General features: G+C 36.9%; 2 long non-coding RNA genes across 2 annotated transcripts; both read right to left on the minus strand.

The window, feature by feature from the left end:
* Nucleotides 1–323: 323 nt before the first annotated feature.
* LOC130797121 (uncharacterized) lies at nucleotides 324–2,825 on the minus strand. Its single transcript, XR_009038787.1, has 3 exons — nucleotides 2,749–2,825; nucleotides 1,728–1,799; nucleotides 324–1,046 (listed from the first exon to the last, which is right to left on the minus strand). It is a non-coding gene; the product is annotated as an uncharacterized LOC130797121 (long non-coding RNA).
* Nucleotides 2,826–8,951: 6,126 nt separating this feature from the next.
* LOC130797128 (uncharacterized) lies at nucleotides 8,952–11,395 on the minus strand. Its single transcript, XR_009038788.1, has 3 exons — nucleotides 11,317–11,395; nucleotides 10,296–10,367; nucleotides 8,952–9,614 (listed from the first exon to the last, which is right to left on the minus strand). It is a non-coding gene; the product is annotated as an uncharacterized LOC130797128 (long non-coding RNA).
* Nucleotides 11,396–15,677: the final 4,282 nt, after the last annotated feature.

Genomic DNA, 15,677 nt, shown 5'->3' on the forward strand with positions numbered 1-15,677 from the left:
TTTTGAAATATATCAACTTCACTAAAGAAAATGAACTAGTAAGCTTATCTAAATAATTTTGACATAAACTACTAACCAATGAAACATAAACACATAATCAACTAATATAAGGTTGAAGGTAAGTACGGCAACTCGTAGCTTAACTAGGACAGGCACATAAAAAAAAATGTAGCCTCTTACGCAACCCATAACTTGCAACATTTGCTCCTACAAACATAATTCATGCTTAAAATTTCAATTAATAAAACGTCATCTGTTAAGTCACCACAAATTCATTATAAAGATTCATTCCAATCATTGCAAGGATCGTAAGCCTAAGCGTACAAATTCATGTGCAATAATACTCAAAATGCAGGCATATATAAATGCACCTAACCCATGTCTACCCATACTCTCAAAGCAGTTTAACTTCGAAAACAAAACAGGAATAAGTACTAGAGAAAACACGAAGCGTTTGGGAAAGATAGGAACCACTGGCTCTGATACCACCTGTAACACCCCTGAATTTCAGACCCTTCAAGGGTGTCACTTGTAGAAATAAATAATTATTTAAATAGGAAAAAGAAAGAGATGACGTTTGAAAACTTCCAAACAAAATCCTACGGAAATTTCGGCAGCATCTGCCTTGAAATTTGACGCGCCGAAGATTTAGACAAACGATAAATCATCATAATGAAGAGGCATCAATGGCCTCGTAACAGAATCACGGCGGAAAGGTCATCGCCAAAACCTCTGTCGACATGCTAAGCATGGATCGTGGTTCCCATGTAAACACTTGGGTTTTCCAAGCAAAAAGATAATCCACTGTACAAGCCATTCAAGATACTATAACAAAATATAAAACGATATAAATCTTTGCAGCGGAACGAATTACATCAAAAGGAGGACTCATGCCTCAACCAAAACATACACACTTTCAATTCGAAATCACATGTAGCGTCAAAAATGGTTCGAACAGGGCACGCGTCAAGGTTCTCACTCGATCCCCCCCCATATGCAATGCAAGGAAACTCCAAAACCTGCAAGACCTATCTACGACGCCCCTGCTGCTCAACGTAAAGTCATAGACCAAACGTGTCATAGCAAGGCCATCAGAGACAAGCCGTCAACAAGGAAACAAGCAGTACACGTCAGTATCTAGCAACAAGTTATACATGCAACCAACAATCAATTCAACAAAACGAGGGAAGAAAGACACTCCAATGTATAAAAACCTACTCCAACCATTCCTCACTTCTGTGCACTTCTCAATGCCTTCACCATTTTCTATTTCTTCCTTAATTCCACGTATCATCTTTTGTGACTAGAGGCCACCATATTGGGGTTTGCAAGACCCACATGGCAACACCTCAGCCAAGGGCGATGACGGCCATGCCGGCGCCCAATGGCAAAGTATGATCATACCCCCGTACAGCGACCATATATAGATGATCCATGCCTCCGGGAACTAAACCAACTGGGGTACCAATCCAGTGGAGTCACAGTAACATCCAACTTAATATCTCATCAATAAGGGACTCATTCCCATTCCATCTCATATAATCCAACATTCTACTCTCGCGATATCAGAACTCAATCTCTACCATCTTGACAACCGATTTTCACTTGTAACACAAACTTAACAGTATTTAAATAGCAAATCATATTCAACCTAGCTCGTATAATATTATCACGCAAGGAAAATATATTGAAGATGCATGCAAGAATCAGTTACTGCGTGTACTTACCTGCACTGCAAGATGACAAGCCACAAAAATCGCTTCGAAGGGGTTCTTACGCCCCTCTTATGAACCGGGCACCTATACACGTTTAAAGTAAGACTAATAAGCCTACTTCACATCATTTACGAAGCACCGACTCCATACAAGCTACGCTATTAGCCAATTAAGTTTCGATTCAAGCTAATACGCATTCTACGCATGCTCATGCAATAAATTCAACCCATGTTCATACATGAACTACGCCATCAATTCCAATCAAACCATAACATTAGATTCTAGTCAGGTTTATATCAAGATATGTTCAAGAACACGTAATACATGACGTTACACTTAATAACAATCATATCACCTATGATAGTAGTGGTTTATTATTTTTCCAAGGTTTTTAGAGTGAAACGATTAAGAATAAATTAGATTTGTAGCTTGGCGAATCAATAACGATTCGTATAATTTGGGTCAAAGTCACCCAACTTAGCGACACAATTGAACATATCAGTATAGCAACCGAGCTCAAAACTAACCACCTCATCAACGACTATAACCACGATAATACTTTCATTAATGACAATCGCTACCTTAATCCGTCTCAGTAATTATTATTATCGTTTACTCTACAACAATGGATATTAACAATACTAGTCACCATTCATCCAAAGTGTCACATACACAAGCTTATACAAGATTTCCAATACAAAACATCATCCAAGCCACAAAAATAGTATATACTACTTTTAATTCATCCACCCCTAACTTATTCAAGTTCAATTCACACTTTCAAATGCTTACCCACTTTAAATCTTATTAAGATATAACTTAATCCAAGCTAAGATTCATGAATTTACCCAAATTACTACCTTTAAATTCATCATAATATAAACACTAACTTATCTAATTTCAGATCACCATAATAATCAAACCCATAACAAAATCAAGATATTCATACTCCAATTTAACAAATATGAACTCTAAATAATAAGAAATCAAATATCAACACATACAAACTTAATTTGGGTAAGAGATTGCTCACAAGGGGAACTAGAAATGGGTGAGGGTATAAGTGGTTTTTGTAGTGGTGTGGAGCATGAAAATGGTGGAGGAACCACCTCCTGCGGCTGCTGTACCTGCTGGTGGCTCACGAAACAGCCGCTGCTGTGGTCGTTCGTGGTGAGGCTGCTGCTTGTAGTGCGTAGGGGAGGGAAAACGCGGCTGTGCTGCTGCGGGCTGCTCACGGTGGTCTGCTGGTGGTCTGGTGTGCCGGCAGCTGCTGTGGGCCGTGAGGGAGAGGGAATTGAGAGAGGGAAGGGAGAAGAGAAGGAGGGGAGGGAGGAGTGACGGCTCAAGCAAGAAAAAAAAAGGGTTTCATGCCTTTTATCCTTGTTATTATTATTATCATGTTTATTTATTTATTTATTTAGATTCATTTTTTTCTTGCGAGGCCTAACTAAGAGACTCACCTTCGGGGGCTTAGACGTTTTAATAAAATAATCATTTTAATTCGAACCTCTTTATTTTTGAATCGTAATTATATTTTTAATATATATATATAAGTTAACATTTAAATTCGTATACGAAAGAAATTTATTAAAATAATTTCATAAATAATTGTAAAGTCTTTAAAAACTATTAAAATATTAAATAATTACTTCATTAAAATCTCTATTAAAATATTAAATAATTACTTCATTAAAATCTCGGGGTGTTACAGACTACCCCCTTAAAAGGAGTTTCGTCCCCGAAACTAGCGCAACCAAGGTACTAATTGTGAGAATTTACATTTGTAATAACTCAAGAAGGTGTCTTAACGGTTTTAAGCCCAAGGAATTAACTCAAAGATCGCGACTTATTGATGCTATTATACTCGCTCTGTCCAAATATTCGTAAATATTTCGTTTCGTGCATTCATAATCATCTAAATTAACTCAACACCCAATCAAAACATGTAATTGTCACACATTTGACTTAACACGATCAATCAAAAGCATGCAAATTTGTAATAGGTCGGTATCATAAAAGAGAAAATACGTGCGAACGTACGAAATTTTATCGCATTCTACCCCCCTTAAAAACTTAGTTACGACCCCGTAACTCACTAACCTCGGAAAAAAGGTGTGGGTATTTCTCACGCATGGAATGCTCAGTTTCCCACGTTGCCTCCTGTGTGCGCTGGTTATCCCAAAGAACTTTCACCATGTTTATATCTTTTCTCCTCGTACTACGCACCTTAGAATCTAAGATCTTGATAGGCTTCTCTTCATAAGATAAATTCTCATCAAGGTCTAAGGGCTCAGGATCTAGCACGTGAGATTTATCAGGGACATATCTCTTCAACTGCGAAATGTGAAACACATCATGGACCTTACCCAACTCATTGGGTAATGCTAGTCTGTAAGCGACGTTTCCTACCTTCTCTGTGACCTCATAAGGTCCTATGAACTTTGGACTCAACTTGCCCTTCTTGCCAAACCTCATGACTCCCTTCATCGGTGAAACTCTCAATAATACATAATCCCCTACGGCGAACTCATCAGGTCTCCTCTTAAGATCTGCATAGGACTTTTGTCGATCCTGGGCCGCTTTAAGTCTTTCTCGAATCATTTTTACTTGATCAGTCATTTCCTCCAACATAACCGGCCCTAGAGTGACAGACTCACTGAAATCGTCCCAACATACTGGATTTCGGCAACGACGACCATATAAAGCTTCGAAAGGTGCCATCTGGATGCTTGCCTGGTAACTATTGTTGTATGAAAATTCCACCATATCTAGGCACTCATCCCAAGATCCTTGCCTATCCAAGGCTACGGCTCTCAACATATCTTCAAGAGTCCGATTAGTGCGCTCGGTCTGTCCATCAGTGGCAGGGTGAAAAGATGTGCTTCTTAGAAGTTCTGTTCCCAGAGCTGCTTGAAAAGCCTCCCAAAATTTTGACACATACCTAGTATCACGGTCAGAAACTATAGATCTAGGGACACCATGGTATCGCACAACATTTTTAAGGTAAGCTCGAGCCAACTGATCCATACTCCATTGATTATTCATCGGAATGAATCTTGCACTCTTGGTGAGTCTATCAACGATCACCCATAACGTGTCATTTCCTGACCTAGTTCTCGGTAAACCCAAAACAAAGTCCATTGATATGTCATCCCATTTCCATACAGGAATATCCAAGGGTTGGAGTAAACCTGCAGGTCTCTTATGTTCACTTTTGACCTTTTGACATGTCAGACACCTGGAAACAAACTCAGCAATATCTCTTTTCATCCCAGACCACCAGAATGTTTGCTTCAGATCTCGATACATTTTATCTCCCCCCGGGTGGACGGAATACATCGAACTATGAGCCTCTGATAAGATTTTATCCCTGAGCTCTGCACAAGAAGAGGGTACACACCATCTACCCTTGTATCGAATGCTACCATCCTCGAATATTGTGAATCCTTCAGCTTTTCCTTCTTTAACCTGCTCCCTCGTTTTTTCCAATAAGGAGTCACTCACTTGATGTGTTAAAATTTCTTCAAAAATTGAGGGTCGAATTGATAAGGCTGTTAATCTAGACCTCAGCTCCCCGTGCTGCACAATCTCGAGGTTCAACTTTTCCATGTCTCTTTGCAACTCTCTAGGAATAGTCAAGGTAGCTACGGAATGATTGGTCTTTCTACTTAGAGCATCGGCTACCATGTTCGCCCTACCCTCATGGTAATTAAACTCCACGTCATAGTCGTTAATCAACTCTAGCCATCTTCGCTGCCTCATGTTCAAATTTTGTTGCGTATACAAGTATCGCAAACTCTGATGATCAGTGTAGATCTTGCACTTCACTCCATACAAGTAATGTCTCCAAATTTTCAAAGCAAAGACAATGGCTGCTAGCTCCAGGTCGTGAGTTGGGTAATTGACTTCATGTGGTTTTAGTTGTCTGGATGCATACGCGACCACTTTCCTATTTTGCATCAATACACATCCCAACCCATACTTCGATGCATCACTATACACAAGGTACTCAAGGGTGCTATCTGGAAGAGTAAGCACGGGTGCGGTAGTCAACCTCTCCTTTAAGGTTTGGAAGGCCAACTCGCACTCTTTAGACCATTCGAATTTCTTGTCTTTCTTCATCAAGTTGGTCATAGGGCGGGCGATCTTTGAGAAATCCTTCACAAATCTCCTATAGTAACCAGCTAAACCCAAAAAGCTCCTTACTTCAGTCACATTCTTCGGTGCAGGCCAATCTCTCACCGCCTCAATTTTTGCAGGATCAACGGCAACTCCTTCTTTGGACACAAAATGCCCAAGGAACGAAACCTTCTCGAGCCAAAATTCACACTTTGAAAACTTCGCATACAGCTTATTGTCTCGGAATAATTGCAACACCTTCCTCAAGTGTTGTTCGTGTTCCACCCTATCTCTCGAATACACCAAGATGTCATCAATAAAGACCAGCACGAAATTGTCGAGGTACGAACTAAACACCTGGTTCATCATGCACATAAAAGCTGCAGGTGCATTAGTCAACCCAAAAGGCATCACTGTGAACTCGAAGTGCCCATATCGAGTCCTAAAGGCTGTTTTCGGAATATCGCGCTCCGCAATCCTCAGCTGATGATAGCCAGACCTCAAGTCAATTTTGGAAAATAACCCTGCTCCCTTAAGTTGGTCAAACAAATCATCGATTCTCGGAAGAGGGTATTTGTTCTTCACAGTTATCTTGTTCAGTTCTCGATAATCAATACATAACCTCATACTCCCATCCTTCTTACGAACAAACAAGACAGGTGCTCCCCAAGGCGAAACACTCGGTCGAATGTATCCCTTCTCTAATAACTCCTCGACTTGCTTTTTAAGTTCCTCCATTTCAGCTGGTGCCAACCTATATGGTGCTTTTGATATAGGTCCCACCCCTGGTACCAGGTCTATGGTGAACTCAACAGCCCTAACAGGTGGCATCCCCGGTATCTCCTCTGGGAAGACGTCTAGGAACTCATTTACGATTGGCACTGATTCAGGAGTCAACTCCTCGTCTTCTATCTTACGTACATGACATAGGTAGCTTGGCAGTCCCTTCCTCAATAATGTTTTCATCTTCAGGGACGATACTATCTTCGTTTGCATACCTGAAGTAGCTTTGCAATACTTAACTTTCTTTCCCTTAGGCCCCACAAGCCTGACTTTTTGCCTCTCACATTCAACAATAGCTTTAAACCGACCCAACCAGTCCATCCCAAGAATAATGTCTAAGTCGCACATCTTTAACTCATATAGGTCACTAGGAAAAAGGGTTCCCCCAATGGTCAAAGGAACACTCTTATAAACTCTAGTGCATTGATACAACTCTCCTGAAGGAACTGCTACGGCGTACGAAGAAGGTTCGGGATCCTTTAATCCTAACCTTTCAATTATTGATGCAGATACAAAAGAATTTGATGCTCCAGTATCAAATAACGCATTGACAGGCACGGAGTTCACAAGAAACGTACCTGTCACCACATCCTTTGCATCCTCTGCTTCCCTTGTGCTGATGGCGGTTAATTTTCCAGGTGTTGATTGAGTAGTTAGCGCACTGGTTCCCGCACTTCCATTACTTCGACCATTCAACTCTCCGGGTTTATAGTTGCTTGGACTAGGCCGATATTCGTTCCCGTTCTTCGACTGATGTAAGTTTTGACCACGGTAGTCACTCCCATTCCTCTGATTCCCAAAATTCCTCTGATAAAAATGCTGCTGTCCCCCATTCTGTTGATTCGGACGCCCATGCTTGGCATAACATTCGAAGCCACGATGACCCAACTTGCCACAAACATTGCATTCTACTAAATTCCCATTACAATCCTTCCCTGGGTGGTTGTTTGGACACCTGCGGCAGAAATAAACTCTTTCCTTACTATTACTGTCTCCACTCTTCTTTTGATTGCTGAAACCCCTATGGTGCGACTTCCCATTTCTTTCGAGGCTTGAAAAGCCCATGTGTTTCTTATTCTGCTGGGAATGGTGTTGCTGCTGGAAGCTCTCCTTTCTCTTATCCCCACTGTTGACGCCTGCACTGCTAGTTTCAAGCTTCTTTCCCTTATCTTTGTATAGTAGACTTCCCACTTGAGCAGCTCTTTGGTACATCGCATCCAGAGTGGTGTACCGGTCACTATCAACATGCACTTGAATTTCATTGCTCAGCCCCAATTCAAAACGCTGCATCTTCTGCTCCTCGGTAGGGACGTCATCAGGGCAATATTTCACATACTCCATGAACTTCTTATAGTATTCGTCAACCGTTAAATCCCCCATCTCGAGCTTCGAAAATTCATTGGACTTTTGCTTCCTGATATGAGGTGGGTAGTATTTTTCCCGAATCACCCTTTTGAACTCTTTCCATTGCAACGGCTCCTGAGGATCACTCATCAAGTTGTCTCTAGCATTGGACCACCAGTAATCAGCTTCTTCTTGTAGGTAGAAAGCGGCTTGGTCCACTCTCAGGTGCTCAGGGCATTGCACCACGTTGAAAATCTTGTCAAATTCCCGTAACCAATTCTCTAAGATTGCGGGTTCTCCAGTTCCTGTAAACACAGGGGGTTTGTTCTGTGAGATGCTCTTGCTCATGGAGGCTGCCGTCTCAACTTCGGGCGCAGACCTAGATCTCCTTTCCTCGGCTAGCTCCATGACCAGTTCTCGTAAGGCCTTGTTCGAGCGTCTCTTCAAACGTTGACTAGACAACGAAGGCATTTCCCTGCAAACAAGAGTTTCACAAACGAGAGATGTTCAACATTCGTTAAGATAACATGCTTCATCGCCAAAAACACATTTTGTATGCAAATTACAGCCAGGCATACATTCTTGTTTTGCGTGGAATTCATCCTTATTTTGAAATATATCAACTTCACTAAAGAAAATGAACTAGTAAGCTTATCTAAATAATTTTGACATAAACTACTAACCAATGAAACATAAACACATAATCAACTAATATAAGGTTGAAGGTAAGTACGGCAACTCGTAGCTTAACTAGGACAGGCACATAAAAAAAAATGTAGCCTCTTACGCAACCCATAACTTGCAACATTTGCTCCTACAAACATAATTCATGCTTAAAATTTCAATTAATAAAACGTCATCTGTTAAGTCACCACAAATTCATTACAAAGATTCATTCCAATCATTGCAAGGATCGTAAGCCTAAGCGTACAAATTCATGTGCAATAATACTCAAAATGCAGGCATATATAAATGCGCCTAACCCATGTCTACCCATACTCTCAAAGCAGTTTAACTTCGAAAACAAAACAGGAATAAGTACTAGAGAAAACACGAAGCGTTTGGGAAAGATAGGAACCACTGGCTCTGATACCACCTGTAACACCCCTGAATTTCAGACCCTTCAAGGGTGTCACTTGTAGAAATAAATAATTATTTAAATAGGAAAAAGAAAGAGATGACGTTTGAAAACTTCCAAACAAAATCCTACGGAAATTTCGGCAGCATCTGCCTTGAAATTTGACGCGCCGAAGATTTAGACAAACGATAAATCATCATAATGAAGAGGCATCAATGGCCTCGTAACAGAATCACGGCGGAAAGGTCATCGCCAAAACCTCTGTCGACATGCTAAGCATGGATCGTGGTTCCCATGTAAACACTTGGGTTTTCCAAGCAAAAAGATAATCCACTGTACAAGCCATTCAAGATACTATAACAAAATATAAAACGATATAAATCTTTGCAGCGGAACGAATTACATCAAAAGGAGGACTCATGCCTCAACCAAAACATACACACTTTCAATTCGAAATCACATGTAGCGTCAAAAATGGTTCGAACAGGGCACGCGTCAAGGTTCTCACTCGATCCCCCCCCATATGCAATGCAAGGAAACTCCAAAACCTGCAAGACCTATCTACGACGCCCCTGCTGCTCAACGTAAAGTCATAGACCAAACGTGTCATAGCAAGGCCATCAGAGACAAGCCGTCAACAAGGAAACAAGCAGTACACGTCAGTATCTAGCAACAAGTTATACATGCAACCAACAATCAATTCAACAAAACGAGGGAAGAAAGACACTCCAATGTATAAAAACCTACTCCAACCATTCCTCACTTCTGTGCACTTCTCAATGCCTTCACCATTTTCTATTTCTTCCTTAATTCCACGTATCATCTTTTGTGACTAGAGGCCACCATATTGGGGTTTGCAAGACCCACATGGCAACACCTCAGCCAAGGGCGGTGACGGCCATGCCGGCGCCCAATGGCAAAGTATGATCATACCCCCGTACAGCGACCATATATAGATGATCCATGCCTCCGGGAACTAAACCAACTGGGGTACCAATCCAGTGGAGTCACAGTAACATCCAACTTAATATCTCATCAATAAGGGACTCATTCCCATTCCATCTCATATAATCCAACATTCTACTCTCGCGATATCAGAACTCAATCTCTACCATCTTGACAACCGATTTTCACTTGTAACACAAACTTAACAGTATTTAAATAGCAAATCATATTCAACCTAGCTCGTATAATATTATCACGCAAGGAAAATATATTGAAGATGCATGCAAGAATCAGTTACTGCGTGTACTTACCTGCACTGCAAGATGACAAGCCACAAAAATCGCTTCGAAGGGGTTCTTACGCCCCTCTTATGAACCGGGCACCTATACACGTTTAAAGTAAGACTAATAAGCCTACTTCACATCATTTACGAAGCACCGACTCCATACAAGCTACGCTATTAGCCAATTAAGTTTCGATTCAAGCTAATACGCATTCTACGCATGCTCATGCAATAAATTCAACCCATGTTCATACATGAACTACGCCATCAATTCCAATCAAACCATAACATTAGATTCTAGTCAGGTTTATATCAAGATATGTTCAAGAACACGTAATACATGACGTTACACTTAATAACAATCATATCACCTATGATAGTAGTGGTTTATTATTTTTCCAAGGTTTTTAGAGTGAAACGATTAAGAATAAATTAGATTTGTAGCTTGGCGAATCAATAACGATTCGTATAATTTGGGTCAAAGTCACCCAACTTAGCGACACAATTGAACATATCAGTATAGCAACCGAGCTCAAAACTAACCACCTCATCAACGACTATAACCACGATAATACTTTCATTAATGACAATCGCTACCTTAATCCGTCTCAGTAATTATTATTATCGTTTACTCTACAACAATGGATATTAACAATACTAGTCACCATTCATCCAAAGTGTCACATACACAAGCTTATACAAGATTTCCAATACAAAACATCATCCAAGCCACAAAAATAGTATATACTACTTTTAATTCATCCACCCCTAACTTATTCAAGTTCAATTCACACTTTCAAATGCTTACCCACTTTAAATCCTATTAAGATATAACTTAATCCAAGCTAAGATTCATGAATTTACCCAAATTACTACCTTTAAATTCATCATAATATAAACCCTAACTTATCTAATTTCAGATCACCATAATAATCAAACCCATAACAAAATCAAGATATTCATACTCCAATTTAACAAATATGAACTCTAAATAATAAGAAATCAAATATCAACACATACAAACTTAATTTGGGTAAGAGATTGCTCACAAGGGGAACTAGAAATGGGTGAGGGTATAAGTGGTTTTTGTAGTGGTGTGGAGCACGAAAATGGTGGAGGAACCACCTCCTACGGCTGCTGTACCTGCTGGTGGCTCACGAAACAGCCGCTGCTGTGGTCGTTCGTGGTGAGGCTGCTGCTTGTAGTGCGTGGGGGAGGGAAAACGCGGCTGTGCTGCTGCGGGCTGCTCACGGTGGTCTGCTGGTGGTCTGGTGTGCCGGCAGCTGCTGTGGGCCGTGAGGGAGAGGGAATTGAGAGAGGGAAGGGAGAAGAGAAGGAGGGGAGGGAGGAGTGACGGCTCAAGCAAGAAAAAAAAAAGGGTTTCATGCCTTTTATCCTTGTTATTATTATTATCATGTTTATTTATTTATTTATTTAGATTCATTTTTTTCTTGCGAGGCCTAACTAAGAGACTCACCTTCGGGGGCTTAGACGTTTTAATAAAATAATCATTTTAATTCGAACCTCTTTATTTTTGAATCGTAATTATATTTTTAATATATATATATATAAGTTAACATTTAAATTCGTATACGAAAGAAATTTATTAAAATAATTTCATAAATAATTGTAAAGTCTTTAAAAACTATTAAAATATTAAATAATTACTTCATTAAAATCTCTATTAAAATATTAAATAATTACTTCATTAAAATCTCGGGGTGTTACAGTAGGGTTTCGGATTTGGATCGAGATATTGACAAAATCAAATATCCGAGTATCCAATTTCTATTTTTTTTTAAAAAAAATATCTATATTTTTTATTAAAATTTTTTAGTTTAGGTTGTTGAACTTAATCATATGTACAATTCTCAACTATAACTAAACTACATAACTAATTTATTGCTAATTAATTTAAACTTTTGAAAATTTAACTATCATCATCATCATCAACGTTAGAACTTATACCCAATATATCCTGCTCATAGCAGTTTTGAAAATCCAAACATATTACCAAAATAATTTGTTTTCAAAATTAACAAAATAAGCTTGATTAAAGAAAGAAAGTGAAATAAACTTAAATATTTATGTGTAAAAAAATGTATTTTTTAAATAAATGTAATCTTTAAAAAAAATGTCCAAAAATTATAAGAATTTAAAAATTGGATTTTCGAATTTCGAATATATGGTTTTTTGGATCGAAACCGGATCATAATTTTCACTATCCGAAAAAATGTAAAAGTTTGATTGGATGACAAATCGGTTAGAATTCGATTTTAATGAGGTGCGATTTGAGAAAAGTAATTCGATTTCGAATAAGGAAAAGGTATGACTCTGAATCTAATTATATAGTCGAAGTTAATTCTCATAATAAATCTAACAATCGGACTCAACTCAACTCCAACATCGGACTAAAACTTTGCTTAAATATTTATTTTTCTTGTTTGTTTTAGACGGTTCTGAATTTTTTAAGAATGATATTGACATACTCCTCTTATTCACTATTATTGTCCATTTGATTTTGACACGTTTATGTTTCCCATGTGGTTACATCTCTTTATCTTTCTTTAGTCGGGGGACTCCTTTGGTCGCGCTCTCCATTATGGGTATGAGTTGCCGCCGTCCTTCCCTCCCCAAACTTTGTCCATAGTTTTTCTATAAGCGGAATACACTGAGTAGGATGAAGATGATGATTTTGACACGTTTGTCACTGCACTATTTTACTAAATAGTATCTCTAATTGTGCTTGGGTATAAATTACTGTTTGAAAGTATAATAAGTTGATAATAATAAATTATTCATTAAAACAAATTAATAAGATCTCACTTGATTATATTTTAACTTATAAATTAGAAACAAAACTCAAATTAAGAGTGATTGATAAATAATGTTAAAAAAACAAATAGGACAAATAAGAGGGAATATTTTTCGATTCATTATTCTGGGACCAATTCTTAATTATGCGTTTTTCATTGGTGATACCAGTACAGTTATTAGTAGGAGTGTTCAAAATCGAATGTCGAATTGGTCCGGATCTAGAAACCCGATTTTTGGATAGTGAAAATCACCCTCCGTTTCCGGTCATAATTAATTGGATCATCATCATCATCCTACCCAATGTATCCCGCTCATAGAAAAACTATGGACTCATAACAAATTGGAAATCCGGTTTAATCCTGATCGGATATCGAATATCCAATTTACACATTCTTTTTCTTTTTTAAACAATTTACGTTTTTTTCCACATAAATATTTAAGCTCACTTTGCTTTCTTCTTTAATCAAGGTTTTTTTTAAAACTTAAATACAAATCGTTTTGGAAATATGGTTGGATTTTCAAAAGTTAAAATTAATTAACAATAAATTAGCTACACAACTTAGTTATAATTGAGAATAGTATACATATTATTTAATTTAACAACCTAAACAAATAATTTTATCAAAAAATATTTATATATTTAAAAAATAAAAATAAAAATAATAAAAATTAGAAAATCAGATATCCAATTTTGCCAATCTTTCAATCTGGATTCGGTATTCAATTTAATAATCGAATACCCAATATATCAAATATTTCAGATCGAATAATTCAAATTAGATATTTTTGAACGCCCTTAGTTATTAGACGGCATGATAAAATAACTTTCCACCATTTTCAAGTGCACTAATAACTGGCGACTCGGATATTCGATCCGAAATATGCAGTTGGACTGAATATTTAATATCCTAAAACCGACATATTTAATATCCTTTTCGATACAACTTAAATATGTGATATCTAATGTCAATGTGGATAAGTTGTAAAATTTCAACCAGATATTCCAAATATCCGATATCCGACATATGAATTTTTAAAAATAATTTTAAAATGTATAAAATTTAATTCTTATGAATATCGGATATTTAAATACGTATCAAATATCCAAATTTTCTAATTGGATAATATTCGATCTAAATTATAACTTCAAATCGAATATCTTAAGTTTCGTGTTGAAAATCGAATCGAATCATCAAATAATTTAACTCGGTCGTAGCACTAATGGAGCCTACAACCTGATTTTCTCAAAATAATTGTCAGCCAAAAATAGTAGAAGTAGCTTAGTAAAGCTTGAAACAATAATTTGGGGACTTTAAATGCATTACTATTAACATTATCCTAAACAAGGCTTCTGCATTTGACAAACTTAACAAAAGCCATTCATATGTAAATTTCATTCCAACTCTAATAAATGATGTTCACATTTTTTTTTTGAAAAAAAAAATTGATAAATTTTATTAATTGAATTAGTCTCTGAATTAAAGAGACTAGCAACAATGATGTTCATATGTACTCCTCATTAATTAATACTCCATCCGTTCTTTAATGTTTTTCTCATTTGGAATATTCTACTACAAGGGGAGAGAAATTTGATTAATGTTTTTTAAAGATATTTAGAAAATAAAATATATTTATGTAAGATCTCATTAGATTCGTCTTAATGTATATTTTTTTATTATGTCTGTTTTTTAATTTTTTATTATATGTATTTAGAGATATTAAAGTTTAAAATTTGCATTGAAAACTGTGTAAAAAAGTAAATAGAAAGATTTAAAAGAGAGGAACTACTATATGAACTTAAATCTCTCATATATTAGATTTGACTTAAATATGACTCATCAATGAATAAAACAATGACCAAATACACATTTATATTACTACTACAATTTTATTTTTCTAAATTTACTCCTAAAATTAAATTTAAAGATGATCAATAGTACACATCCTTTTCACGCAACACAAGTTTTGAAAAAATGTGCGATGTTCAGAGCATCACCAATGGGAGGGCTCCCCATATACCTTCATAAAATCCCTCTTCTTTTCATATTTTGCCACATTATCTTCTACAAACTTTTCTAATCTACCTCCATAAATATTAATAACTTTTTTGCAATGGTCAATTTCTTATTTATTTTCCCAAATACTATTTCACATGGCCCACTTTTACTTTCTCACTCCTACTCATATATCATTATTTATTTTTTATTTAAAGATGAACTTAAAATATTTTAATTAATGATTAATTACACGTAATTAAAATTAAATAATTTATGATTAATTAATTTTAATTAATAAGTAAAAATTATTAAGGTCCTTAAATGTCAACGAAACCTTCCCAAACTTTTACCAATTTTACCTACTATCAATATGAGTATGTGATAAAAATTTCGAGTCCATATGTCTTTGTTTGGTAATTATTTTATATTTTACCATTTTATAATTTACCGTTAAACAATTTAACGATTATTCAAAAATCATAAAAAAAAATTCCAAACTAAATATATTCTGGCCAAATCTTGTTGAAGACATTATAATATGTTTTTATTAATTATTTTTGATGATGAAGAGTTCATCTAATACCATGTTTTATAAT

This window comes from Amaranthus tricolor, chromosome 1 (assembly GCF_026212465.1).
Source record: "Amaranthus tricolor cultivar Red isolate AtriRed21 chromosome 1, ASM2621246v1, whole genome shotgun sequence".
Lineage (NCBI taxonomy): Eukaryota > Viridiplantae > Streptophyta > Magnoliopsida > Caryophyllales > Amaranthaceae > Amaranthus > Amaranthus tricolor.